General features: G+C 43.5%; 6 non-coding genes across 6 annotated transcripts; 3 read left to right on the top strand and 3 right to left on the bottom strand.

The window, feature by feature from the left end:
* Positions 1-72, bottom strand: trnae-cuc (transfer RNA glutamic acid (anticodon CUC)). The gene has a single exon. It is a non-coding gene; the product is annotated as a tRNA-Glu (tRNA).
* Positions 73-207: 135 nt separating this feature from the next.
* Positions 208-279, top strand: trnaq-cug (transfer RNA glutamine (anticodon CUG)). The gene has a single exon. It is a non-coding gene; the product is annotated as a tRNA-Gln (tRNA).
* An 18,242-nt stretch (positions 280-18,521) lies between these two features.
* On the bottom strand, positions 18,522-18,593 carry trnae-cuc (transfer RNA glutamic acid (anticodon CUC)). The gene has a single exon. It is a non-coding gene; the product is annotated as a tRNA-Glu (tRNA).
* Positions 18,594-18,728: 135 nt separating this feature from the next.
* Positions 18,729-18,800, top strand: trnaq-cug (transfer RNA glutamine (anticodon CUG)). Its single transcript has one exon. It is a non-coding gene; the product is annotated as a tRNA-Gln (tRNA).
* A 2,530-nt stretch (positions 18,801-21,330) lies between these two features.
* trnae-cuc (transfer RNA glutamic acid (anticodon CUC)) lies at positions 21,331-21,402 on the bottom strand. Its single transcript has one exon. It is a non-coding gene; the product is annotated as a tRNA-Glu (tRNA).
* A 135-nt stretch (positions 21,403-21,537) lies between these two features.
* Positions 21,538-21,609, top strand: trnaq-cug (transfer RNA glutamine (anticodon CUG)). The gene has a single exon. It is a non-coding gene; the product is annotated as a tRNA-Gln (tRNA).
* The last annotated feature ends 4,849 nt before the right edge of the window (positions 21,610-26,458 follow it).

Below are 26,458 nucleotides of genomic sequence, written 5' to 3'. Positions count from 1 at the left end.
TTCCCTGACCGGGAATCGAACCCTGGCCGCGGCGGTGAGAGCGCCGAATCCTGACCACTAGACCACCAGGGACGGCTCCGGAAGTGACCCGCCACACGCAGCACTCTGGGCGCAACTTGGCTCACTCTGGACTTGGCCGTGCGACAGAGCGAGACGTGTGCGTAGAGCAGAAACCTTCGTCACGGGCAAGCGGTGGGCAGCCGGCTTGGTTCCATGGTGTAATGGTTAGCACTCTGGACTCTGAATCCAGCGATCCGAGTTCAAGTCTCGGTGGGACCTGGGGCCCTTGGCAGGGGCAGCGGCGGTGAAGCGGTGGTCTCCCTGCGTGAGGGCCTGTGTCTGCGAATAAGGCCTGTTTATGTTCCCTCTTGGGAGGCTTGGAGACGAATTGGCGAAAACTCCGGGTCGGCCTGGTGCGTTCATCTTCCTGGTGGTGACCGCATGGCTTAACGGAGAAGAAGGTGCCTGTGTTGACAGATTACAGATAGATTATTTCCCTTCTTGGAAATCATCGTTAAAGCGAAAAGGAACTTTGTAAACCAGCTAGCTTGGAAGCAACCACGTCAGGGCATTCTTTCAGTGAGACCTCGGTTTTTTACAAGCACGAGTGAAGCTTTAAAAGAAAATGACATAGAATGTTTGCGGCCGTTCATCCAATCAAAAGGTGCAAGCCCGAGTCCGATTGCGGTCTGTCTTCCCAGAACTCAATTTCTGTAATAATTGGACGCAGACACCAATTCCAAAGATATAAATTGTCAAATGTATTCAAAACAAAGACTAAATGTAGCACTACACTAATTATACAAAAGGGAAAAACTAATTACAATTCAACTCTAGATCAACAAATCGAAGACAAATCACTTCCGTGACCAAAACAAAGACCATGGGATCTCATATGATAACACAAATCGTTAAACAAAAAAGGTTATAAACACATTGACTACAATACCGGTTAGTAAGACGAAGGTGAGTCTCTCGTTAGTATTATTAGTCAGACATTAAATAACTACGCAGGTTAGTATTTATGTCAGGTAACTTCTCGTTATATATATATCAGTCTCATTCACGTTTAGGTGCCGAGAAAGATCCTATCATTACTTGTTACCACAATTTCCCTTAACTGATTATTATTCAATGATTAAGGATAGGCAGGGCCACCAATAATCTAATGTCTATTAACTTGTGTCAATTTCAGACTAAACAGTTAAACAGGAATGAGAAGATATTTCTCGGCGTTGACAGATTTTATTTCTAAAATTATCAGCAAAACAGTTTAATGCAACACACATTTATATTTAAGAAAACTAAATGATATTACACATTCTAGAGTTATGAATCACAGATTAACATTTCTAATTGATTTCTCAAATGTCATGAATCATGAACTCCAAACGGTTAAACTTATCGGAACTTCGTCGCAGAGAGGCCTCTCTGGCTTCGGGCTCAGATAACAGCACACGGCACGAGGTCCGTGTGGTTTGGAACAAAGGCAGTCCGGTTCGGCTTTGTCCAAGAACTTCCACTCAGTCGATACACCTGGAAGTTGGGGTTTCGCGAAAGTAGAGTCGTTTCCAAACAGATTTTCCACTGGTTTGAAGGCTCCAAGGTTGTGCACAAAATCTTCTTGGCAAGCAGGGTCTCTCACCGTACTTATTTGAAGACAAAGTCTTTGAGGAAAGCAGGGCCGTGTTTGTTCCAAGGGTCAAGTTTCTTAAGACTCAAATAGCTATTTAAATGACTGACACTTTCGTATACAGTCGACTTAGTCAATTGTCCAGCTGTAAAACTCCACTGATCAGGTGGGCACAGGCGGGCAGCGCAGTCTGTAAAGTTCTTTATTTAATAAAGTCCTTTAAAAGAATTCTTCGTACGGCTCAATCTCCTTCTCCCAGTTTAACTCTTCTGTTGCCGGCAAAGACTTAGTTAGTTTCTGGTTCCGGTTCTGGCAACAGAGCTACAGGTTGAGCTGTGGCAGCGAGTTACTGGTTCAGGTGAGAGAGAGCGAGAAAGACTGTCCGCTGTTCCTTATAGTCTGTCAGATCAAGAGGTGATTGGTTCCTGAGTTTTTGAGATTGGTTTTCGGTTTCAGCCCCCAGTGTCCTATTGGAGGGGGGCTTGATTTATGACTGATGTCAATCCATGCCATCTTTTGGAAATGCCGGTTGGCCTGGGTTCGTAGCTCTATGTCGGGATTTCGGCTCTTGTCCACTTCAAAGAGTTTTTATCACCTACAGGCCCCTTTCTCCAGACATCTCATAGCAGAATTCCAAACTATTTGGCCTCTTCTTGGTGCCATCCTCCCCAAAACTGTCACTTTGATGCAAACCAGTTCCAAGCTGATGAGCTAAGGGAATCTGATAACTTTGGGGGGGAGAGGTTTTCTTTAGATCAGTGCTTCAGCTCAGAGCCCAAATGCTCTTATCCAAATACACCCAACATAATGCTACAATGCTAAGCGAGCGCTCTACCACGTGAGCTAATCCTCAGGGCTCTCAGTGAGGCCGACCCCCACTTCTTCAGTCTTTAAGTGGCACGTCGCGAGTAAGTCCTTTCCTGCGCTTCAGGCAAGCTTGCAGCCAACTGCGGACGACTTTCCTTCCTCGGTGGCAGCCATCGTGCCGCAATAGAAAAGGATTGTCATGAGCAAAACTTTCAAAGTGACCGAAAAGATCACGGCCCGTCATGTGATGTGATTTACATGAGCTCCAGAAACGTTCATGGACATATGTATATAAGTAAGGATTTAATCACAGATAGAGAGAGAGAAAATGCACCACACAGGAGTAGATAGTAGGGTTTTTTGGGCGCGGCCTATTTTGTTATGACGTATGCCCTAAGCTTATTAATATTCCTACGTCATAATTGGGGGGCGTGATTTTAGAGTTATTTCCTTAATTATTCCTACGTCATATCCGTCAGAAAGTGTACACCCCTAAAACCCTGATCAACAAGGCCACCCATAACCGGTTGTTCTTGTTGTTCTTGTTGGTCAACTGTAGAGTGTGAATGGGTCGGCTCTTCCTGTAGTGGTTGGGGGTCTTTTTTAAATATACATGTAAGGGGCCCAGGTCTTAACAATGCCATTTTGAATAGTGCGTTTATCATATTCACACTATCTCTGTCTCTGTCTCTGTCTGTCTCTCTCTCTCTGTCTCTCTCGCCCAAGCATTTTATAAGATCAACAAGTTCTGTTGTCTGTAATGGTCCCAGGTCTTAACAATGCCATTTTGAATAGTGCGTTTATCATATTCACACTGTCTCTGTCTCTGTCTCTGTCTGTCTCTCTCTCTCTGTCTCTCTCGCCCAATCATTTTATAAGATCAACAAGTTCTGTTGTCTGTAATGGTCACAGGTCCTAACAATTCCTGTTTTGCATAGGGTACTTATGTTAACCCCAATGTATATGGCTCTGTCTCTCCCCTCAAATTTAATTAAAAATAAAATTTAAAAAAAGAGGGTGTGTGTGTGTGTGGGTGTTTGTGGGTATAGGTTAATTGTTTTTGTAAAAAAAAAAAAAAAAAAAAAAAAAAGCTGTGGTTATATTTTATCTCACACATAATGTGTTCATTCGTTTTACTTAAATACATTCTAGGGTCTTAAAGCTCATAAGAGTTAGACTTAAGATAAGGATATGTTTTTAAGGTATTTTAGCAGGCTCAATCCCTGATGATAAGGAATCATTTAAAAAATAAAAACAACTGATCACTCAATGCTAAATAGATCACAACACTCAAGGCTAAATCACTCACACCACGGGGGACGGGGGTGGGCTCAGACAAACGTAGGCATGGCGTGTGGTCTCAAAACATTCAGAATACTTTTATACTATATAATTTATAAGCTTTGTAAAATAAACCCAAATATCTCTTTTGTGGGGATAAACGCTGTTCTGAGTAGTTTGTGACTTGTTTAATACCAAAGAAAGCATCGCTATTAAAAAAAAAAAAAAAATCACTGTAAAAGCGCTACTTATTTTAGATCTTTATAGTTATTTTCTTGGCTCAGGTTGTTTTTTAGCGCGTATAAAGGCCTGAAATATTCTTAGTGTTTATTGACTATAGGTCTTGATGCTTAAAAATGTTTTTTTGAGAGACCAAAAGGTTCTAATAAAAGTTTAGAGTAGAGAGGAGAGAGATCGTCGCCATCTTGGTTTCTATTTGAAATTGATGCAGGGTCATTTTATTGGTTGGTTTTGATATGTTAATTGGTAACAGGACGGCACAAAGGCCAGCCCAGAACAATGCCTTACAAGCAGATCCGGCATCCGGCCATCAGTATAAGTATGAAGGTCTGGTCTTCAGCTCGACAGACTCATACTGACCTTTCGATTTAAGCCTAAAGATCAACAATGTCCGGAAACAACATCAACGACTTCGATTTAAACGAGTTTTTAGGTAAGTCTTCAGATTATTTTCATTGACTCAGAGCGGGTTGTGGGCATGTATTGTAAATAAGGTTATAACATCTGTTTTAAGTTCTGTAAAATTATTTTTCAGCCAGTCAACAGGAGTTAATTCCCAACGCTGAGGAGATCATCTGGAACAACGACGGTAAGATTTTTGTGTTTGCGCTCAAGGGTTCTTATGTATGGGTGTGTGGTTGTGTTTTGAAGCGGCTCATTAGAGTTATGAAAACGTTTTAATATATATTAATGGCGGTCTCTTTAATTACACAGAAACTATCGAAAGGCCTGTGATTAATGTCTCCGAGGATCAACCAAGAGAAGTGGTTGTCCCTAGACAGGCTGTCTGCCGACCGGGTAAGAACTAAACCCCTGTTTGTTTGTATAACGTTTCTGTAAGATGTTTGAGGCCCGTCTTGTTAATTTAAAAAAATATCCTTTCTAACAGTATTAAGAAACGTGGTTCGAGACAACGAAAGGCCTTCCACAGCGAGGGCTTGTTTAGTTTTACCTTCGAGAACCGTAACCTTTCAAGAATCTGAAAGGCCGTCAGCCCCTGTATCTGATAGCGGTGAGTATATATCTGCCGCTTGTAAGAGGTTAAAGCTTTTTATAAAGCGGGGTGGTTAAAGGTTAAACATGTCTCTTACCTTCACAGAAGTGCAAAAAGCTAAACCAGCTGAAAAACATAAGAAACGATTATTCTTTGGAGGTAAGTAAGATCTTTCAAACTTTAATGTTTTTAAAAGGGTTTTGTTTGCCCGTTGAGGGCTAATATTTAAGCGAGGGGTGCCCATTTCCTGTAGGTCTTGGGGGTTCTGGGAAAGATCTTTAGAAGTCCGGACAGGTCTAGGCTTGTTTCTGGGGCATGTGTTTAGAAATGACCGATTGCCCGACCGTCTGGTTAGGAAGTAAAGCTGTCCGAAAGGTTTTAGTAAGTTGTTTGGCTTATCTCCCGCAATTATACTTCTGTTTTAAAGTGGCTGTAGGAAAAGGCTTGAAGGTGTTCATTGTATTTAATATTTAAACAGATCGTGAAAACGTTTGTGAAACAGGAAGTCCCGGGATCAGGAAGCGTTTACACTTGGAAGGTTCGTTTAAAAATGAAATGTGGTGTGTGTGTGTATAAAAAGTGTTTTATTAACAATATTACATTTAAGAAACAGTTTATTTACAGAGGCTTCTCTGTTTTACATTTATTATCAAGTCCTAATAAATATATTGTCTGTAAATAATAAGGCGTTGTAGTGAATGTCTAAGCCTATTTTCAAAGGTCTAAAAAAGCTAAAGGTTTTGAAGGTCCTGGACATGTTGTTTTAAGTTTGATTTCTGTCGCCGTTTAAAGATGTAAATGTAATGTATATTTTTATTCTTCCCAAGACTCTTGGGATAGTCATTCTGTGGATGAGCTATTGAGGACAATTACCCCGTCTAAGTGGGATCAAACATCTTCCCCGGAGAGATCACCGAGAGGATCCCCCACGGTGGTCTTGGAGACCCCCCAACATCTACTCAGGCCACAGCCTTCTGGGGGTAATTCAACAATCCAGATTCAGCCCGCCGCATTGTCGGGCGGAACAAATACAGGCAACCAACAACCTCAGGGGTCGCCGTCAGTCAGGGTTGACACACCACCCAACGACGGACTGGTTTCAACATCGTCCCCCCAGCCCCGTTTCTTGGCTACAGAAACGCTGAACAGTACACCGCGATTGGCCAGGGTGTCACCGCAAAGGCCTTCTTGGTCTCCGTCCGTGAGTATACGCTCGCTCCCTGCCTCCTTCGACCGAGATTTACCGGAGCGACCATCCTTTGCAGCTGAGCCAGGACACCATCCCCCGGAGCTACTTCCTGAAGGTCGGCATGAGTTGCTACATACCTTGTTACTAAATCAAAGACTTGTGTTAGTGGGGCAAAACCTTGTGATAGAGAGCCAAAACACCCTTATTAATACCCTTACTAACGAATTGTACCGTATTTAATGTTTTAATAGATACAAAACGCCTTACTATTGTGGGTTGTTGGAAAAATAAAAAATAAAAAAAATGTCCGGACTTGGTAAAAGAACTCACAAACTAAAGGATTATGAACAAGTTAGGGCCCCAAAAAGACCTTCCCGAGAGAACACCCTCGGCCCTGTTGTGAACTCCTCTGATGTCCCAATGAACCAGGAACTATTACAAATGATAAATGATTTAAATAACCCCCAATCACCACCGATAGAATGTGAATTACCAGACTTACCGTGAACCCCGACCTGTTACAGATGGTCAATGATCTAAATAACCACCTCCCAACGGTAGCGCTTATAGAGGTTCAACCCCTAGTTCACCCCGATTTGTTTGAAATGGTGGAGGCTTTGGAGACGCTACCCCGACCAAATTCTGCCCCTATTATAAATGATTTGAGACAATTAGAACACAGTACGGCGGCAGAAGCAGCCGTCACTATAGAGGAGGGTCTTGACATTAACCGGGTGGATATCTTTGAAGGACTTTTACAGGCTTTAAATGAGCCTCCTCAAAAAGGGGGTTTTGTAGATGTCAGCGGTGGGGGTGTTCGGAATGTGGAGGGTTCTGAGACTGATAAGGCTGTGGATGACATGCTCTGTGAGAATGTAGGGGTTGAAGGCTTTGTTCAAAATGATGATGTGTCCAAAAGTACCAGTGATCCCGTGATTATAGATAGACCGGCCTATAACAATTTTGAAATGATTCAGCGTTTTAATTTTGCAGAACTTTTAAATTGTGACAATTATGCAGAAATATTTGTCAACATACACGAGGCCTTGCAAAACATGCTTGAACAGGTTGCTGAAAGGGTCAGACCTCGAGATGTTGTACAGTTAGAACTCAGAGGGGATGATTTGTTTAGCAACCTATCTGTAATGCTGAGTGGAGATAATTTAGATGTTGATGAATTTCTGGCTAAAATCGAAGCGTTATTGCAAAGTAACGCATCCATCTTAGCTGATGAAAGTCTGTCTCTGGTAATGAATGTGGTTCCTAACCCTGAGGGTGGGGCGCTTAGAAGACTGTCGAAATGCTTGAAGAACGACATAATTAGGAACAAGCTCAGGCAATTAGTGGTGAGTTCCAATGGGGACAATAAGCTCTGTTTTGCTTACAGTTTAATAAAACTACTCACCCCCGACATGCCTGAACCCCAAGCTATGCAAGAGGCTTTAATGCTTCATCAGAGGGCCGGCTTAAACTCTCAACAGATGGTTGCCTTTTCAGACATTGCCATGTTTGAGGAGTTGTTGTCTTTAAAAATTGTTGTGTGGTACCGTTGTGAGGTAAAGGAAGTATTTGTGAAATTTCAGACACATCCTGAAACCCATACACAGACACTGTTTCTCTTCCTAAGTGATAGTCATTACTTTGGAATAAAGAGTTTGACGGCTTTTTTGGGTTGTTCGTATGTTTGTCATTGGTGTTATAAGGCCTTCAATGATAAGCTTAAGCACCGCTGTGACGGTTACTGTAACGTCTGTTTCAATCCGCAATGTCGTAAGGGTTTGGCCCCTACCATCCGATGTAAAGATTGCTTAAGGATTTGTCTCTCCGCGTTCTGTTTTTCCGAACATAAGGTGCAGAGGGCCGCTGCTGAGGGGGTTAAAAAACGGAGTTATTGTGATCAAACTAAATATTGCCCGCAGTGTTGCCTCCAGTACCGTTTTCATGAGGTAAAACCACACAAATGTCTGGAACCGAGATGTAGGATCTGTAATGCGGATTTAACCCCGGGGTCTGAACACCAGTGCTTTATTCAGCCGGTTAAAAAGGAGCCGCCGCACAACCGGTATGTCTTTTTTGATTTTGAATGCCGGCAAGAAAACGGGGTCCATGTTGCTAATTATATACACTGTATTGACATGTTGGATTGTGAGTGGTCAGCTAGCGGTGAGAGTTGTGTCAGGGATTTCTTTACGCGGTATCGCGGTCCAAAATACCTCAATTACACATTTATTGCCCACAATGCTAAGGGTTATGATTCTTACATATTGATGAAGTATCTGGTGGAAAATGGGGTGACCCCAAAAATAATAGCTCAGGGTAGCAAGATCATGTGTTTCACCGACGAGGCTTTCAACCAACGTTACATAGACTTGTTAAATTTCCTCCCCATGAAATTGAGCGCTTTGCCTAAAGCTCTGGGTTTTGAGGCTCAGAAGAAAGGTTGGTTCTGCCATTTTTTTAATACTAAGGACACTCAAAATTATCGAGGGTCCTACCCGCCCGCCTCTTATTATGGGGTTGATACTATGATGTCTCATGAGAGGGAGGAATTCTTTAAATGGTACAATACGGTTAAGGGGGGTGTTTTTGATTTCCGAGAAGAGATGGCCGCTTATTGTAAAAATGATGTGGTGATCCTTATAGAAGCCTGTTTGCGTTTCCGCACCGAGGTTATCAACACGTCGGGTCTCGACCCTTTGCAAAGTGTGACCATAGCGTCTCTCTGCATGAAAATGTATCGATCCAATTTCTTGCAGAAAAACACTATAGCGGACACCACTTCTGACAACTATCGTGCTAGACAAAAGAACTTTTCGACTGTCTCCATACAGTGGCTGGAATATCTGAGTGCCCGGGATAACATCTTCATCAGACATGCTTTAAATCAAGGGGAAGTCAAAATGGGTCCTTACTACTTAGACGGTTTTAGCGACGTGTCCGGGCGGCGTACCGCTTATGAGTTTGCTGGTTGTATTTACCATGGCTGTCCTCAGTGCTTCGACCCAAACACCTTTAACCCCGTAACACAAAAACTCTGCGGTGATATGTACTATGATTTCCAGGAACGAATTGAAACTTTAAAAAACACCTATGGTTTGAATGTACTGGTGATTTGGGAACACGCGTGGACGACCCTGAAGCAACAGGATGTGGGGGTACAACGGTTTATGGAAACCTTGGACTTTCCTGAACGTCTAGAGCCCAGGGATGCGTTATTTGGGGGTCGTACCAACGCCCTCTGTTTACATTATGAGGTAAAGGAGGGTGAGAGAGTAGATTACTATGATTTCACCAGTCTGTACCCTTATGTCAACAAGACCAAAATGTACCCGGTGGGGCATCCAACCATTGTTTATCGTGACTTTCTCGAAATCGGACAGTACTTTGGTTTGATCAAAGTCACCATGTACCCTCCTCGTGAGCTGTTCCTACCCGTGTTGCCTTACAGGTGTTCGGGAAAATTGATGTTCCCTCTGTGTAGAACGTGTGTGGAAACTGAAAATCAAAATACCTCTTGTCTGCACAGTGATGACGAGAGAGCGCTGACGGGTGTCTGGTGTAGCATTGAGCTTGACAAGGCGGTGGAGAAAGGTTACAGAGTCGGTAAGGTGTATGAGGTTTGGCATTTTTCTGAAAAATCTGATACTCTTTTTGCTGAGTACATTATGACCCATCTGAAAGGGAAACAGGAGGCATCGGGCTATCCCTCATGGTGTGTTGACTCCGCTGCCAAAGAGCGGTACGTTCAGCAATATTTTGAAAAGGAAGGGATCCGTCTAGAGCCGGGGAACATAACTGTAAACCCCGCCAAGAGACAAATGTCCAAACTGATTTTAAACAGTCTGTGGGGTAAGTTTGGGGAAAGAAATAACCGTCTAAACACAACCTTGATTAAAACCCCTGAACAGTTTATAGAATTTATCTTTTCCAAACAACATGCAGTATCACACTTTCAATTCTTAAATGACCACGTGGCACAGGTCCAGTGGAGGGCCCCTAAAGATTTCCCCACCAAACAGGGAAACGTTAATGTTTTCATAACGGTTTTTACCACGGCTTACGCCCAGCTTGAACTGTACAACTTAATGGATCAGCTGCAGGAACGCACGCTCTATCATGATACTGACTCTGTAATCTTTGTCACCAGGCCAGGGGATTGGGTCCCTCCCCTCGGGGACTACCTTGGGGAGTTAACGAGCAAGCTAGATCCTCAGGACCACATAGTGGAGTTTGTTTCAGGGGGTCCTAAGACTTACGCATACAGAACGGCTGCGGGTAAGACCTGTATGAAAGTTAAGGGTTTCACTCTGAACCATTGTAACAACAAGCTCATTAACATCAAGTCTCTGACGACCCTGGTACAAAGTTTTGTAACCGAGAAAGACGCGCCTCCTCGCGAGATTATTACAGCCGGAAATCAGATCTATCACAATAAAAAGGGGTACACATTGGAAAATAGATCACTAAACAAACGGTTCAGGGTGGTGTACAATAAAAGAGTGTTGAAGACTGATTATACCACTCTGCCTTATGGATATTAGCAGTGGTTTTGATAACAGACTTCAACACCCTTTCTCCTGTATTATAGCCGGTCCCTCCAATTCGGGTAAGAGCTATCTTATAAAGAACATCATAGAAGATGTGGACGCAACCGTGTCCCAAGCTCTTGACAACATAGTGTGGTGTTACTCTTGCTGGCAACCTCTCTACGATGATTTGGCATCAAAAAAAAATAATCTGAAATTTGTGCAAGGTCTCCCCGCCTCGTTGTGTGACGATGACCTGTTCCCGCCCGGACAAACTAATCTAGTGATCCTTGATGACCTGATGGAGCAGGCCGGTGACAACAGTGAAGTGGAAAAAGCTTTCACAAAGTACACTCATCATAGGAATTTAAGTATTATTTATTTAGTTCAAAATCTATTTTTTCAAGGTAAAAAAAGCCGCACTATTAATTTAAATGCCAAATATATAATTCTTTTTAAAAACCCCAGAGATAAACTACAGGTCACCGTCTTGGCTCGTCAAATGTACCCTAACCAGACCAAATTCTTTTTGGAGGCATTTGAGGATGCCACCAAAAAACCCTACGGGTACTTGATTGTGGACTTAAAAGCACAAACCCCAGAAGACTTTCGCCTCAGAACAGGTTTGTGCCCGCCCGATTGGCCGGCAGTGTATGTGCTAAAGAAAAGGAAATAAATAAGAATGTCTGTTCGGATTAAAAGAAATCTGCCGCTTTTGCAAATGTTATTTGAGGGGAGCCCGCGCCATAGGAAAGCTGTGCTGGCAGGGGCCCCCTCGGATTTGATCGAGACCCTGTGTGAAATAGCTTTTAACATCTTACGCGGTAATATACCCCTAACCCCTTCTCAACATTCTAAACTCAAAAAACAAAAAGCGGTTATCAAGATCATCGCTAATAAGAAGTATTCTATTAAAAGAAAAAGAAAGAAGATTAATCAAACCGGAGGTTTTATAGGACCGCTGTTGAGCATAGCCGTGCCTTTCCTAACCAGTCTTCTAGCTTCCAGAGTGGGTTAATAATGGAATATGCTCAGAAAATGTTTTTGATCCCTCAGGAGCAGCTTGAGAAACTGAGAAAAAATGTTGTCGGGCCAGAGCCCATTAGACAAATGGCCGAAAACAACCTGGACTCTGAAATGAAAGCTATACTGGCCAGGGCCGATTTAAATCAGTATTCCAAAGCCCAGATGTATAGCAACACGTTACAGCGCTACCTCCGTCTGGTTAGACAGGGTGAAAAAGATCAAAACATTTTAACTTTAACCATGGCCTCTCAAGAAAATGGTTCTGGGACTGATGCGGGGGGTACGGTTGATAAAGATGTTGCGGTGCCCGAACCTGTTGAGAGTTCAGAGGGAGATGTTGTAACGGATGTTTTGAGAAACATGCCGGCCAGAAGCAAAAGACATGCAGAATATATTCTGCACAAAATGGTTCAGAAACCGCGGGTAACGACTTGGAATGAACAGGGTGAATTTGTTTTTAAAGGACAACTGATCAAAGGTTCACACATGTTTGATTTGTTGAAGAGTGTCACTAGCACTAATAAGGTACCCGATAGTCGCCGACCTGTAGGCTGGAATGCTTTCCTACAGGCGATGGCCTGTCTGAACATGCCCCAATCAACAGTCCCTAACCAGGAAACGCGACAAAAAATCCGTCTGTGTAAAGAGGTGGTGACTGATCTGACGCCGATATCTCATTACTCTGACCGTGTTGAGCAACCCTGCTCAGGATCTATCCATCGTTGGGAAGCTTATTAATCTCATGTTTTTATTTGTCTCCCCTGTAAATAAGGAACCGACAAACAATTATTTTATTTTTTATTTTTATTTTCAAATGTTGTACATTTATTTATAACATAACCCTGCTTTGTATAAGATTTGTGTTGAATAAAAACAAAACTAATGATTCAAAGGCTGTTTTCATTATTTTTTCACTTTAACACGCATGACATCTTTTAAAATCCTCACAAGAACACCCCATCTGTATACATGGCTGGCTAGGGTCGTAAGTAATTGTGTTATAAGGGGGGGTCCACAGTGTCCTGACAAACTCTGCCACTTTTTTATCATTTTGGCCTAAATCCTCACTGTACAAGGCCATAATATCGGGGTATGGCCTTCTTTAAGATCTATGATATAAGAAAAACACACAGTGTTGACCACAAGTGAAGGTCTGTAGACTTTTTACTTGACAACCGCTGTAAATGGTTTCTTGACAGTTGTTGAGAAGAAAGTTATTGATCTTCCGAGGGAAAGGTCTGAAATCCGGGGGGTTTCCATAGGAATCAAAAAATTCACGACGGTGGTCCTCCCTTAGATAAATAGCCAGCCAATGTTCTCCGGGCATATTTTTAGGGTGTGTGTTGATTATGTACATTGCAGGTAAATTCTTGATCTTAAATTTAGGCAGCTGGTCGCAGGCGTAGACTCCTTGAAACACTTTCCGTGAGCCGTCCAGGGCATTCATGATGTGGTTGAGCTCTCTGGTGTTCATTTTAATAATAATCATACAGAACGTTTCTCCTCTGATTCACCTCAATAATGTTGTCAAACACAGCATACACGACCATATTTACAGTGCGTGGTAGAGGCTGCTTGAAACGCATCTCCAAACGCATATTGCCCGTCTTCATCAGTGAAAAATGTTGTCCACACTCTTCGTCAGGGGTCAGGTTGAAACCGTACAGGGTGTAACCGCTGCAGTATTCCCGGCGATCGATCAGCAGAGGTTGATCCTTGAGATGGCGACCCGTAGCCAGTACTAGACTGTAATATTCACGAACCGCGTTGCCGTTTTCAAAGTCAGGTTGAAAAGGTCTGGATGGAACCTGCACACCATCGACGTACAGTGCTATAAATTCCGCGTTATAATGTTTAAAGTTAAAGGGGTTCTTGTTGTAAACCCCGGTAAATGCATCATTATCCACGAGACCTATAATAACCTGTTTTGGGAGCTGGCCTAGAAACAGATTTTCCTGGTTCATCACCCGTGTCCCTGCGGGGATACTGTGGACTTTCATATAGACTCTTTCGATCGGGTACTTGGCGTTTGCCGTCATTAAAGCCTGCGCATGTCCTAGTTTAACCGCCGGGGAGACGGATACTTTTTTCACAAACAGCGAGGCCGATAATATGGTCAGTTTATATTTTTCAGTATCAGGGGTCATCAGACAAAAAGCACTTTTACTACGGATCATTTTAATTTTAATGTCTACCCCGTTGAGCATGAGTTTTTCTTGGAAAAATATGTCTGCATGAATATGTCCCATTAGCTCAAAGGTCCTCCCTTCTGTTGAAAAGGCCGTTCTTTTTTGCAAACCCTTATTGAGTCCCTCTGGATCCTGGTCGTCCATAGCTTCCGGGGTGTCTTTGAAGAAAAGGCCGGGGCTGAACTGTTTGCTTAGGGTCTCCTCACTATAATTAAGGATACACTCCATCATGGCCCTATAGGGGTAAGTATTGCTGCTTTGACTAATGAGCCGATCTCCCAGGGTCACATCCACCTGTGAAAACATGGTCAAAGTGGGTCTTTGAGACTGGTACGTAGTGTGGCTTGTCATAAGTAATTGTGACCATGTCATTGCTTTTACCTTTAATAAGTACATTTCTCAAAAGGGGGACATAGCTATCCCCGACCCTCTGGTGTGTTATGATATCCGTATACACATAAAGAGTGTAAAAGCCGCCACTGATGTCAGCCGGGAAGGGTGCCACCACTTCTGAGAACCTGCTCTCTGTGTCAGAATAGAACCCTAATATACGCCCCAGTTGTCCTTTGGTTTGAATGCTAATACCAGGTTTTGACACCTTGTACACTCTGTTTTTAATAGGGTTGTAATATAGCTTGATGTTGGGGGTGCCTTCTGAGAACTGTTTATGCATCTCATCTAATATTGTATCCACATTGTCATAATAACCTCCTTGCATCGTGAATGTCCATTGACTCTTTTTAACATCGTCAAAAATGGCGAAGGTGGCATCCTTATCTTGTAAAACAGCCCAAGTGTAAGGATACTGTATTTCCGCCAACCCCACTTCCCACGACCCCCTTAGATCTATAGATTTTCCAAATTGTACCGTGTAACTGGATATTTCATTTTTAGGGTATATATCGAGAGAGGCGTTACTGGGTAGAGTCACGTAGAAGCCTCCTGATTCCATCTTGAGTATCGAAAGTAATGACCCCATCACACCAGCGGGCATGTTGTTATAAGGCTTGAATATCACAAACCTGTTGTTCCAGGACCCAACTATTGAACTTTTCAGGCCATCCAAGCCATTTCACCGACACATATTTTTTCCGGTTCTGGGTTTTCTCAGCTAATATCTTTTCAACTCTGTATACAATGTCTTTACCCACAATAATTTTTTGTAACTCGGCTTCGTAAAACGTTCCTTCTATATCCTCCCCGTCATAGTCTTTTAACCGGTACACGGGGGGGTCTCTAGCCACCTGTTCGGTAACTGTAAAATATTCGTCAGAAAATGTTTGTTCATAACCTTTGGCAAAAGTACTCCTTAGCTTTGAAACGCGAACCACATCACCGATGTTGAACTTATAAGTAGTTTTCCCCTTCTTAATAAATGGGCCGTATAATTTTTTATAGACCTTAAAAGAATTACTTTGATCAACATCTATAGGCTTCATTTTAATACTGGCGTGATACCCTTGGTTGTAAGCATCGATAAAATCCTGAACTTTATCAAAATACTTGAACGTGTTGACCGCTGTAAAATATCTCCACATTTTGGTCTTTATGGTGCGGTTAAACCTCTCCACCACCGATGCCTTAAGCTCATTACCGGTGGTGAAATGATGTATTTTGTGTCTCTTCAGTAGATTCTGAAATTCTCTGTTGAGAAACTCTTTTCCTTTATCAGTCTGCAGTTTTTTAGGACATCGTCCCTGGGACAATATATCCTCAAAGGCCCTTGTCACCGCCCGACCTGTTTTATTATGTAGAATGCGAGCCCAGGCATATTTTGATAACACATCGATACACATCAACATAAATTTGTGACCATTGTTATGTTTTGATAAATTTGACATATCGACTAGATCCATTTGCCATTGTGAGTCTATGTCAGTTGCATATACACGGTTTCTTTTAAAGTTAATCCTGAGAGGTTTATGTAAGGTATAGGCGTCTTGTTCCCGTAACCATTCTGAAACAACCACATCATTAACCTTCACGCCGGCCTCAGCGAGTCCTCTTTGAAAACCCTTCTTACCCGCCAAACCCCCAATCTTGGCTGGGTTGTAGTATAGTTCATGCATTTGGGGAGCTTGCCGAGTCATTCTGCCAAATAAACACACAGACCCACACTATGCGCAAAGTTTTTATACAAGGTTTTTTATTCAACTTCAGGAGAGCAGATACCCCTTTTTAGACATTTGAGAAAAGTATAACATACACAACAATTTTTTCTACGGTCCAGACAAAAAGAAATCAGATGATTGGTTACTTGATCTATATCAACAAATACCTGTTTCTTTATCTTGTAGGCACACACCTCAGTTACATATGTAAATAAAACAACAATATGACCTATTTTAAAAGTAAACAGAGGGGTATTAAACATGCTCAGTAAAAGGTCATACAGATGTTGATGAAATGGCCTAATATCATTCTTGGCCCCCTTGAGCGCTTCATCCCAGTGTTCGTACCCCCCGGTCTTTGTTACAGCAACCATTAACTTTTCCAGGTTTGAAAGTTGATCCTCATCGATGGTTAAATCTGTAGAGAAAAGGCTCGCGTTGGCTACTTTTCTGTCAAGCACATGGTGTAATAGCGCTCTCAGGTTAGCTGCAGAGTGTTGATGACAGAACCAGTTGCAGCAGCAGTCCAGAACATTCCCCATGTTCAAAGTCCCTTAGTTCAGGTCAGAGTCTGAATCAGTGGCGTAGATGTCGAATTCTTCGTCGCTGCCCCCAGCTTTAACTTCTTTACGGAAGAAATAAGCTTTTAGCTTGCCAGCGGTTTTTCTACTTGGCTCATCCAGGTCATTGAGCAGCTGCCCAAGTTTCTCTATTATAAACGGCTCCTTTTTCAGCTCCAGCAAAATCTCATCTATGATTTTCTGGACTTGTCCAGCAGTGACATGTATGTGGGAGTAAGACAGAGCCTTGATTAGTGCCGGTTTCAGCCACGGTTTGTTCAGTCTTCTGTAAAACACGTTGAAATAGAACAGGAAATAGTAACGGTCTGGTTCAAACAAACAACTGTGTCTCAACTGACTGGGGTGATTCACTTCACACCCCCGACAGACTTCTTTCAGAGCTCGGTCGATGAGAGCACTCAGAATATACACCAGGGTGCTTTTAACCACTCTGCTTACTTGGACACCTACCCCGGGCATAAATCCTGCGTCTTCATCACGCCCCCGAGACCGTCCGATGCTCATTGGGTCGCCTGGTGGTTTGTGGGGTGTTTCTACATCCATTGGACTGACCCCCTCCTGAGACGCACAGACGGTAGACAGTTCGGCAAAATCGAGGCCCTCCATGAGCTCCAGAGGCTGGGGATCCCCGAGACTCATTTGGACATCCATCGCTCCGCATGTTGTTTCGTCCTGAGGGACCGGGGTCTGAGGTCTTGGAGGGTAACCGCAGTCAGAGGGTTCCGGAGTGTATACAAAATCTGGGGAATAGAACCAGGGGTGATCCCGGGTTTGAAGAGGCCTGTAGAGCCTGTCGATGTCCGCAGCTTTCGGGTAAGACATTCTCTTTAATTTTAAACCATGAATGAATTGTTGCGCCTTTTATCCTATCTCTTCACTACGTCACGACACACCGCCCTCTTAGAAGAGAGTAGACCCTGAGCCGTCAGACCCCCCTCCAACCCCCCACAGGTCGTCTGTTTTATCATCGTCGTCGTCATTCAAGGGGGATATATAATCCATAATCCAGCATATTCTCCTTCTAACAGAATCCAGTTGTGAACATTTGGTCAAGATGTCAAAACCATCATTTATACAGTTTATGACCTCCTTCAAGAACGGCCAGTCCACGGCGTCAAACATAATTTCAGTAACCTGTTTTTCTGGATCCTCCACAACCCCTTCAATAGGGTTTGTAATCAGGGTACTGCTAAACAAAACCTTACGATCAGTAGTTAGAGATAGACTCTTCACCACTGTACCGTAGTTCTGCAAGCTTTCCCATTCACACCTTTCAAAACTCTGAGTCGGAGACTCCGTTTCGCCTTCTCTTGGACCCTCTTGCAAGCCTTCTAGAGTCTTATCCACAAGCCCCAGGTCTCTCCATGCCATCACCTTCAACCAGTCCTCAAAAGAGTATTCAATCACCGTCTCAAAAGGTTCCAACGTACCCTCCTTCTCTCCCAAAGCAAAAAGCTCCACTCCAACATAGCTGGGATCCCTTTTAAAGCGGTAACCCCGTCGACCCCCCCAGAACAACACCCAGGAGCGTTCAATCTTCAAATTGGTGAGTACAGGAACCCTTGCCCGGGATTGTTTCTTGCGGGGTTTCATGTTGATGTCGCTGGACATGTTGAAGAAGCGGGATGTTTCAGATGCTGAGAATTAAAGAGGTATTGCCTAAAAGCAGCGCGGGGTCTTAAATAGAGAGGAGAGTTTCGGGGCGTTGCCTTCAGGGGGGGGGGGGGTCTTTATGGGTGGCCTTGTTGTTCAGGGTTTTAGGGGTGTACACTTTCTGACGAATATGACGTAGGAATAATTAAGGAAATAACTCTAAAATCACGCCCCCCAATTATGACGTAGGAATATTAATAAGCTTAGGGCATACGTCATAACAAAATAGGCCGCGCCCAAAAAACCCTACTATCTACTCACAGGTCCCAGGGGAAGAGCAACAGATCCACCTTCCCTGACCGGGAATCGAACCCTGGCCGCGGCGGTGAGAGCGCCGAATCCTGACCACTAGACCACCAGGGACGGCTCCGGAAGTGACCCGCCACACGCAGCACTCTGGGCGCAACTTGGCTCACTCTGGACTTGGCCGTGCGACAGAGCGAGACGTGTGCGTAGAGCAGAAACCTTCGTCACGGGCAAGCGGTGGGCAGCCGGCTTGGTTCCATGGTGTAATGGTTAGCACTCTGGACTCTGAATCCAGCGATCCGAGTTCAAGTCTCGGTGGGACCTGGGGCCCTTGGCAGGGGCAGCGGCGGTGAAGCGGTGGTCTCCCTGCGTGAGGGCCTGTGTCTGCGAATAAGGCCTGTTTATGTTCCCTCTTGGGAGGCTTGGAGACGAATTGGCGAAAACTCCGGGTCGGCCTGGTGCGTTCATCTTCCTGGTGGTGACCGCATGGCTTAACGGAGAAGAAGGTGCCTGTGTTGACAGATTACAGATAGATTATTTCCCTTCTTGGAAATCATCGTTAAAGCGAAAAGGAACTTTGTAAACCAGCTAGCTTGGAAGCAACCACGTCAGGGCATTCTTTCAGTGAGACCTCGGTTTTTTACAAGCACGAGTGAAGCTTTAAAAGAAAATGACATAGAATGTTTGCGGCCGTTCATCCAATCAAAAGGTGCAAGCCCGAGTCCGATTGCGGTCTGTCTTCCCAGAACTCAATTTCTGTAATAATTGGACGCAGACACCAATTCCAAAGATATAAATTGTCAAATGTATTCAAAACAAAGACTAAATGTAGCACTACACTAATTATACAAAAGGGAAAAACGAATTACAATTCAACTCTAGATCAACAAATCGAAGACAAATCACTTCCGTGACCAAATCAAAGACCATGGGATCACATATGATAACACAAATCGTTAAACAAAAAAGGTTATAAACACATTGACTACAATACCGGTTAGTAAGACGAAGGTGAGTCTCTCGTTAGTATTATTAGTCAGACATTAAATAACTACGCAGGTTAGTATTTATGTCAGGTAACTTCTCGTTATATATATATCAGTCTCATTCACGTTTAGGTGCCGAGAAAGATCCTATCATTACTTGTTACCACAATTTCCCTTAACTGATTATTATTCAATGATTAAGGATAGGCAGGGCCACCAATAATCTAATGTCTATTAACTTGTGTCAATTTCAGACTAAACAGTTAAACAGGAATGAGAAGATATTTCTCGGCGTTGACAGATTTTATTTCTAAAATTATCAACAAAACAGTTTAATGCAACACACATTTATATTTAAGAAAACTAAATGATATTACACATTCTAGAGTTATAAATCACAGATTAACATTTCTAATTGATTTCTCAAATGTCATGAATCATGAACTCCAAACTGTTAAACTTATCTGAACTTCGTCGCAGAGAGGCCTCTCTGGCTTCGGGCTCAGATAACAGCACACGGCACGAGGTCCGTGTGGTTTGGAACAAAGGCAGTCCGGTTCGGCTTTGTCCAAGAACTTCCACTCAGTCGATACACCTGGAAGTTGGGGTTTCGCGAAAGTAGAGTCGTTTCCAAACAGATTTTCCACTGGTTTGAAGGCTCCAAGGTTGTGCACAGAAACTTCTTGGCAAGCAGGGTCTCTCACCGTACTTATTTGAAGACAAAGTCTTTGAGGAAAGCAGGGCCGTGTTTGTTCCAAGGGTCAAGTTTCTTAAGACTCAAATAGCTATTTAAATGACTGACACCTCCGTATACAGTCGACTTAGTCAATTGTCCAGCTGTAAAACTCCACTGATCAGGTGGGCACAGGCGGGCAGCGCAGTCTGTAAAGTTCTTTATTTAATAAAGTCCTTTAAAAGAATTCTTCGTACAGCTCAATCTCCTTCTCCCAGTTTAACTCTTCTGTTGCCGGCAAAGACTTAGTTGGTTTCTGGTTCCGGTTCTGGCAACAGAGCTACAGGTTGAGCTGTGGCAGCGAGTTACTGGTTCAGGTGAGAGAGAGCGAGAAAGACTGTCCGCTGTTCCTTATAGTCTGTCAGATCAAGAGGTGATTGGTTCTTGAGTTTTTAAGATTGGATTTCGGTTTCAGCCCCCAGTGTCCTATTGGAGGGGGGCTTGATTTATGACTGATGTCAATCCATGCCATCTTTTGGAAATGCCGGTTGGCCTGGGTTCGTAGCTCTATGTCGGGATTTCGGCTCTCGTCCACTTCAAAGAGTTTTTATCACCTACAGGCCCCTTTCTCCAGACATCTCATAGCAGAATTCCAAACTATTTGGCCTCTTCTTGGTGCCATCCTCCCCAAAACTGTCACTTTGATGCAAACCACTTCCAAGCTGATGAGCTAAGGGAATCTGATAACTTTGGGGGGGAGAGGTTTTCTTTAGATCAGTGCTTCAGCTCAGAGCCCAAATGCTCTTATCCAAATACACCCAACATAACGCTACAATGCTAAGCGAGCGCTCTACCACGTGAGCTAATCCTCAGGGCTCTCGGTGAGGCCGACCCCCACTTCTTCAGTCTTTAAGTGGCACGTCGCGAGTAAGTCCTTTCCTGCGCTTCAGGCAAGCTTGCAGCCAACTGCGGACGACTTTCCTTCCTCGGTGGCAGCCATCGTGCCGCAATAGAAAAGGATTGTCATGAGCAAAACTTTCAAAGTGACCGAAAAGATCACGGCCCGTCGTGTGATGTGATTTACATGAGCTCCAGAAACGTTCATGGACATATGTATATAAGTAAGGATTAAATCACAGATAGAGAGAGAGAAAACACACCATACAGGTCCTAGGGGAAGAGCAACAGATCCACCTTCCCTGACCGGGAATCGAAGCCGGGCCGCAGCGGTGAGAGCGCCGAATCCTGACCACTAGACCACCAGGGACGGCTCCGGAAGTGACGCGCCACACGCAGCACTCTGGGCGCAACTTGGCTCACTCTGGACTTGGCCGTGCGACAGAGCGAGACGTGTGCGTAGAGCAGAAACCTTCATCACGGGCAAGAGGTGGGCAGCGGGCTTGGTTCCATGGTGTAATGGTTAGCACTCTGGACTCTGAATCCAGCGATCCGAGTTCAAGTCTCGGTGGGACCTTGGGCCCTTGGCAGAGGCAGCGGCGGTGTAGCGGTGGTCTCCCTGTGTGAGGGCCTGTGTCTGCGAATAAGGCCTGTTTATGTTCCCTCTTGGGAGGCTTGGAGACGAATTGGCGAAAACTCCGGGTCGGCCTGGTGTGTTCATCTTCCTGGTGGTGACCGCGTGGCTTAATAGAGAAGAAGGTGCCTGTGTTGACAGATTACAGATAGATTATTTCCCTTCTTGGAAATCATCGTTAAAGCGAAAAGGAACTTTGTAAACCAGCTAGCTTGGAAGCAACCACGTCAGGGCATTCTTTCAGTGAGACCTCGGTTTTTTACAAGCACGAGTGAAGCTTTAAAAGAAAATGACATAGAATGTTTGCGGCCGTTCATCCAATCAAAAGGTGCAAGCCCGAGTCCGATTGCGGTCTGTCTTCCCTGGGGGCGGGGGGGATTGTGTTTTGTGAGATCCGGGGGAGAGGTGAGGTGGCTTTCTTTGGTGTATGCCAGAGGTCCGGTGAGAGGTTGTCTTTTACAACTGTCCTTCAGTCAATACCAAAAACAGTCCCTGCCAATCTGGGAAAGCCATTCAGTCCACAAACAGAGTTTTGACAAACATCCTGCGGGCTTTTTCTCCACCGTTTGATCCTTTTATCGTTGACAGGAATTTCTACAGGGTACGTCCCGAACAGGTGCCTCAATGGCTGTTTGCTAGCCCGATAAATCTAACTTGCTCGGTCTGCATACTATCTTTAATCTAAAACATCATACAGTCTCTTCGGTCTGACTTCGGATCGGAAGATTGAGGGTTGGAGTGCCTTTGCGGTCGTTCCTGGGGTTACGACGTCGAAGCGGCATCTCGGTCGTTTTTGGGGAACTTCGGAAGGGCCAGCCGGCGTGCTAATGCTGCAGCCGTCGCCGGCGCGTTGTGTCTGATAACCTTACGGCAAACAGGCAATGCCTTGCGCCTGTGTCTGCGGCAAGAAAAGTGAGCGACTCTCCCCCGAAACCGGGGCACGAGCGCCTGAGGCCTTGGAGAATGCGGGCATTGATCCCGCTGCCTCTCGCATGCTGTAGCGTAAGGTACACTTATACATTTCAATTAAAGAAGTGAATTTATAGTATCACCTTATCACGAATCCTGGAATCTTGTAGAACTCAATTTCTGTAATAATTGGACGCAGACACCAATTCCAAAGATATAAATTGTCAAATGTATTCAAAACAAAGACTAAATGTAGCACTACACTAATTATACAAAAGGGAAAAACTAATTACAATTCAACTCTAGATCAACAAATCGAAGACAAATCACTTCCGTGACCAAAACAAAGACCATGGGATCTCATATGATAACACAAATCGTTAAACAAAAAAGGTTATAAACACATTGACTACAATACCGGTTAGTAAGACGAAGGTGAGTCTCTCGTTAGTATTATTAGTCAGACATTAAATAACTACGCAGGTTAGTATTTATGTCAGGTAACTTCTCGTTATATATATATCAGTCTCATTCACGTTTAGGTGCCGAGAAAGATCCTATCATTACTTGTTACCACAATTTCCCTTAACTGATTATTATTCAATGATTAAGGATAGGCAGGGCCACCAATAATCTAATGTCTATTAACTTGTGTCAATTTCAGACTAAACAGTTAAACAGGAATGAGAAGATATTTCTCGGCGTTGACAGATTTTATTTCTAAAATTATCAGCAAAACAGTTTAATGCAACACACATTTATATTTAAGAAAACTAAATGATATTACACATTCTAGAGTTATGAATCACAGATTAACATTTCTAATTGATTTCTCAAATGTCATGAATCATGAACTCCAAACGGTTAAACTTATCGGAACTTCGTCGCAGAGAGGCCTCTCTGGCTTCGGGCTCAGATAACAGCACACGGCACGAGGTCCGTGTGGTTTGGAACAAAGGCAGTCCGGTTCGGCTTTGTCCAAGAACTTCCACTCAGTCGATACACCTGGAAGTTGGGGTTTCGCGAAAGTAGAGTCGTTTCCAAACAGATTTTCCACTGGTTTGAAGGCTCCAAGGTTGTGCACAAAATCTTCTTGGCAAGCAGGGTCTCTCACCGTACTTATTTGAAGACAAAGTCTTTGAGGAAAGCAGGGCCGTGTTTGTTCCAAGGGTCAAGTTTCTTAAGACTCAAATAGCTATTTAAATGACTGACACTTTCGTATACAGTCGACTTAGTCAATTGTCCAGCTGTAAAACTCCACTGATCAGGTGGGCACAGGCGGGCAGCGCAGTCTGTAAAGTTCTTTATTTAATAAAGTCCTTTAAAAGAATTCTTCGTACGGCTCAATCTCCTTCTCCCAGTTTAACTCTTCTGTTGCCGGCAAAGACTTAGTTGGTTTCTGGTTCCGGTTCTGGCAACAGAGCTACAGGTTGAGCTGTGGCAGCGAGTTACTGGTTCAGGTGAGAGAGAGCGAGAAAGACTGTCCGCTGTTCCTTATAGTCTGTCAGATCAAGAGGTGATTGGTTCTTGAGTTTTTGAGATTGGATTTCGGTTTCAGCCCCCAGTGTCCTATTGGAGGGGGGCTTGATTTATGACTGATGTCAATCCATGCCATCTTTTGGAAATGCCGGTTGGCCTGGGTTCGTAGCTCTATGTCGGGATTTCGGCTCTCGTCCACTTCAAAGAGTTTTTATCACCTACAGGCCCCTTTCTCCAGACATCTCATAGCAGAATTCCAAACTATTTGGCCTCTTCTTGGTGCCATCCTCCCCAAAACTGTCACTTTGATGCAAACCACTTCCAAGCTGATGAGCTAAGGGAATCTGATAACTTTGGGGGGGAGAGGTTTTCTTTAGATCAGTGCTTCAGCTCAGAGCCCAAATGCTCTTATCCAAATACACCCAACATAATGCTACAATGCTAAGCGAGCGCTCTACCACGTGAGCTAATCCTCAGGGCTCTCAGTGAGGCCGACCCCCACTTCTTCAGTCTTTAAGTGGCACGTCGCGAGTAAGTCCTTTCCTGCGCTTCAGGCAAGCTTGCAGCCAACTGCGGACGACTTTCCTTCCTCGGTGGCAGCCATCGTGCCGCAATAGAAAAGGATTGTCATGAGCAAAACTTTCAAAGTGACCGAAAAGATCACGGCCCGTCATGTGATGTGATTTACATGAGCTCCAGAAACGTTCATGGACATATGTATATAAGTAAGGATTTAATCACAGATAGAGAGAGAGAAAATGCACCACACAGGAGTAGATAGTAGGGTTTTTTGGGCGCGGCCTATTTTGTTATGACGTATGCCCTAAGCTTATTAATATTCCTACGTCATAATTGGGGGGCGTGATTTTAGAGTTATTTCCTTAATTATTCCTACGTCATATCCGTCAGAAAGTGTACACCCCTAAAACCCTGATCAACAAGGCCACCCATAACCGGTTGTTCTTGTTGTTCTTGTTGGTCAACTGTAGAGTGTGAATGGGTCGGCTCTTCCTGTAGTGGTTGGGGGTCTTTTGTAAATATACATGTAAGGGGCCCAGGTCTTAACAATGCCATTTTGAATAGTGCGTTTATCATATTCACACTATCTCTGTCTCTGTCTCTGTCTGTCTCTCTCTCTCTGTCTCTCTCGCCCAAGCATTTTATAAGATCAACAAGTTCTGTTGTCTGTAATGGTCCCAGGTCTTAACAATGCCATTTTGAATAGTGCGTTTATCATATTCACACTGTCTCTGTCTCTGTCTCTGTCTGTCTCTCTCTCTCTGTCTCTCTCGCCCAATCATTTTATAAGATCAACAAGTTCTGTTGTCTGTAATGGTCACAGGTCCTAACAATTCCTGTTTTGCATAGGGTACTTATGTTAACCCCAATGTATATGGCTCTGTCTCTCCCCTCAAATTTAATTAAAAATAAAATTTAAAAAAAGAGGGTGTGTGTGTGTGTGGGTGTTTGTGGGTATAGGTTAATTGTTTTTGTAAAAAAAAAAAAAAAAAAAAAAAAAAGCTGTGGTTATATTTTATCTCACACATAATGTGTTCATTCGTTTTACTTAAATACATTCTAGGGTCTTAAAGCTCATAAGAGTTAGACTTAAGATAAGGATATGTTTTTAAGGTATTTTAGCAGGCTCAATCCCTGATGATAAGGAATCATTTAAAAAATAAAAACAACTGATCACTCAATGCTAAATAGATCACAACACTCAAGGCTAAATCACTCACACCACGGGGGACGGGGGTGGGCTCAGACAAACGTAGGCATGGCGTGTGGTCTCAAAACATTCAGAATACTTTTATACTATATAATTTATAAGCTTTGTAAAATAAACCCAAATATCTCTTTTGTGGGGATAAACGCTGTTCTGAGTAGTTTGTGACTTGTTTAATACCAAAGAAAGCATCGCTATTAAAAAAAAAAAAAAAATCACTGTAAAAGCGCTACTTATTTTAGATCTTTATAGTTATTTTCTTGGCTCAGGTTGTTTTTTAGCGCGTATAAAGGCCTGAAATATTCTTAGTGTTTATTGACTATAGGTCTTGATGCTTAAAAATGTTTTTTTGAGAGACCAAAAGGTTCTAATAAAAGTTTAGAGTAGAGAGGAGAGAGATCGTCGCCATCTTGGTTTCTATTTGAAATTGATGCAGGGTCATTTTATTGGTTGGTTTTGATATGTTAATTGGTAACAGGACGGCACAAAGGCCAGCCCAGAACAATGCCTTACAAGCAGATCCGGCATCCGGCCATCAGTATAAGTATGAAGGTCTGGTCTTCAGCTCGACAGACTCATACTGACCTTTCGATTTAAGCCTAAAGATCAACAATGTCCGGAAACAACATCAACGACTTCGATTTAAACGAGTTTTTAGGTAAGTCTTCAGATTATTTT

Source organism: Amia ocellicauda, unplaced genomic scaffold, assembly GCF_036373705.1.
Source record: "Amia ocellicauda isolate fAmiCal2 unplaced genomic scaffold, fAmiCal2.hap1 HAP1_SCAFFOLD_150, whole genome shotgun sequence".
Classification (NCBI taxonomy): Eukaryota; Metazoa; Chordata; class Actinopteri; order Amiiformes; family Amiidae; genus Amia; species Amia ocellicauda.
This window is presented reverse-complemented; position numbering and strand designations above follow the sequence as displayed.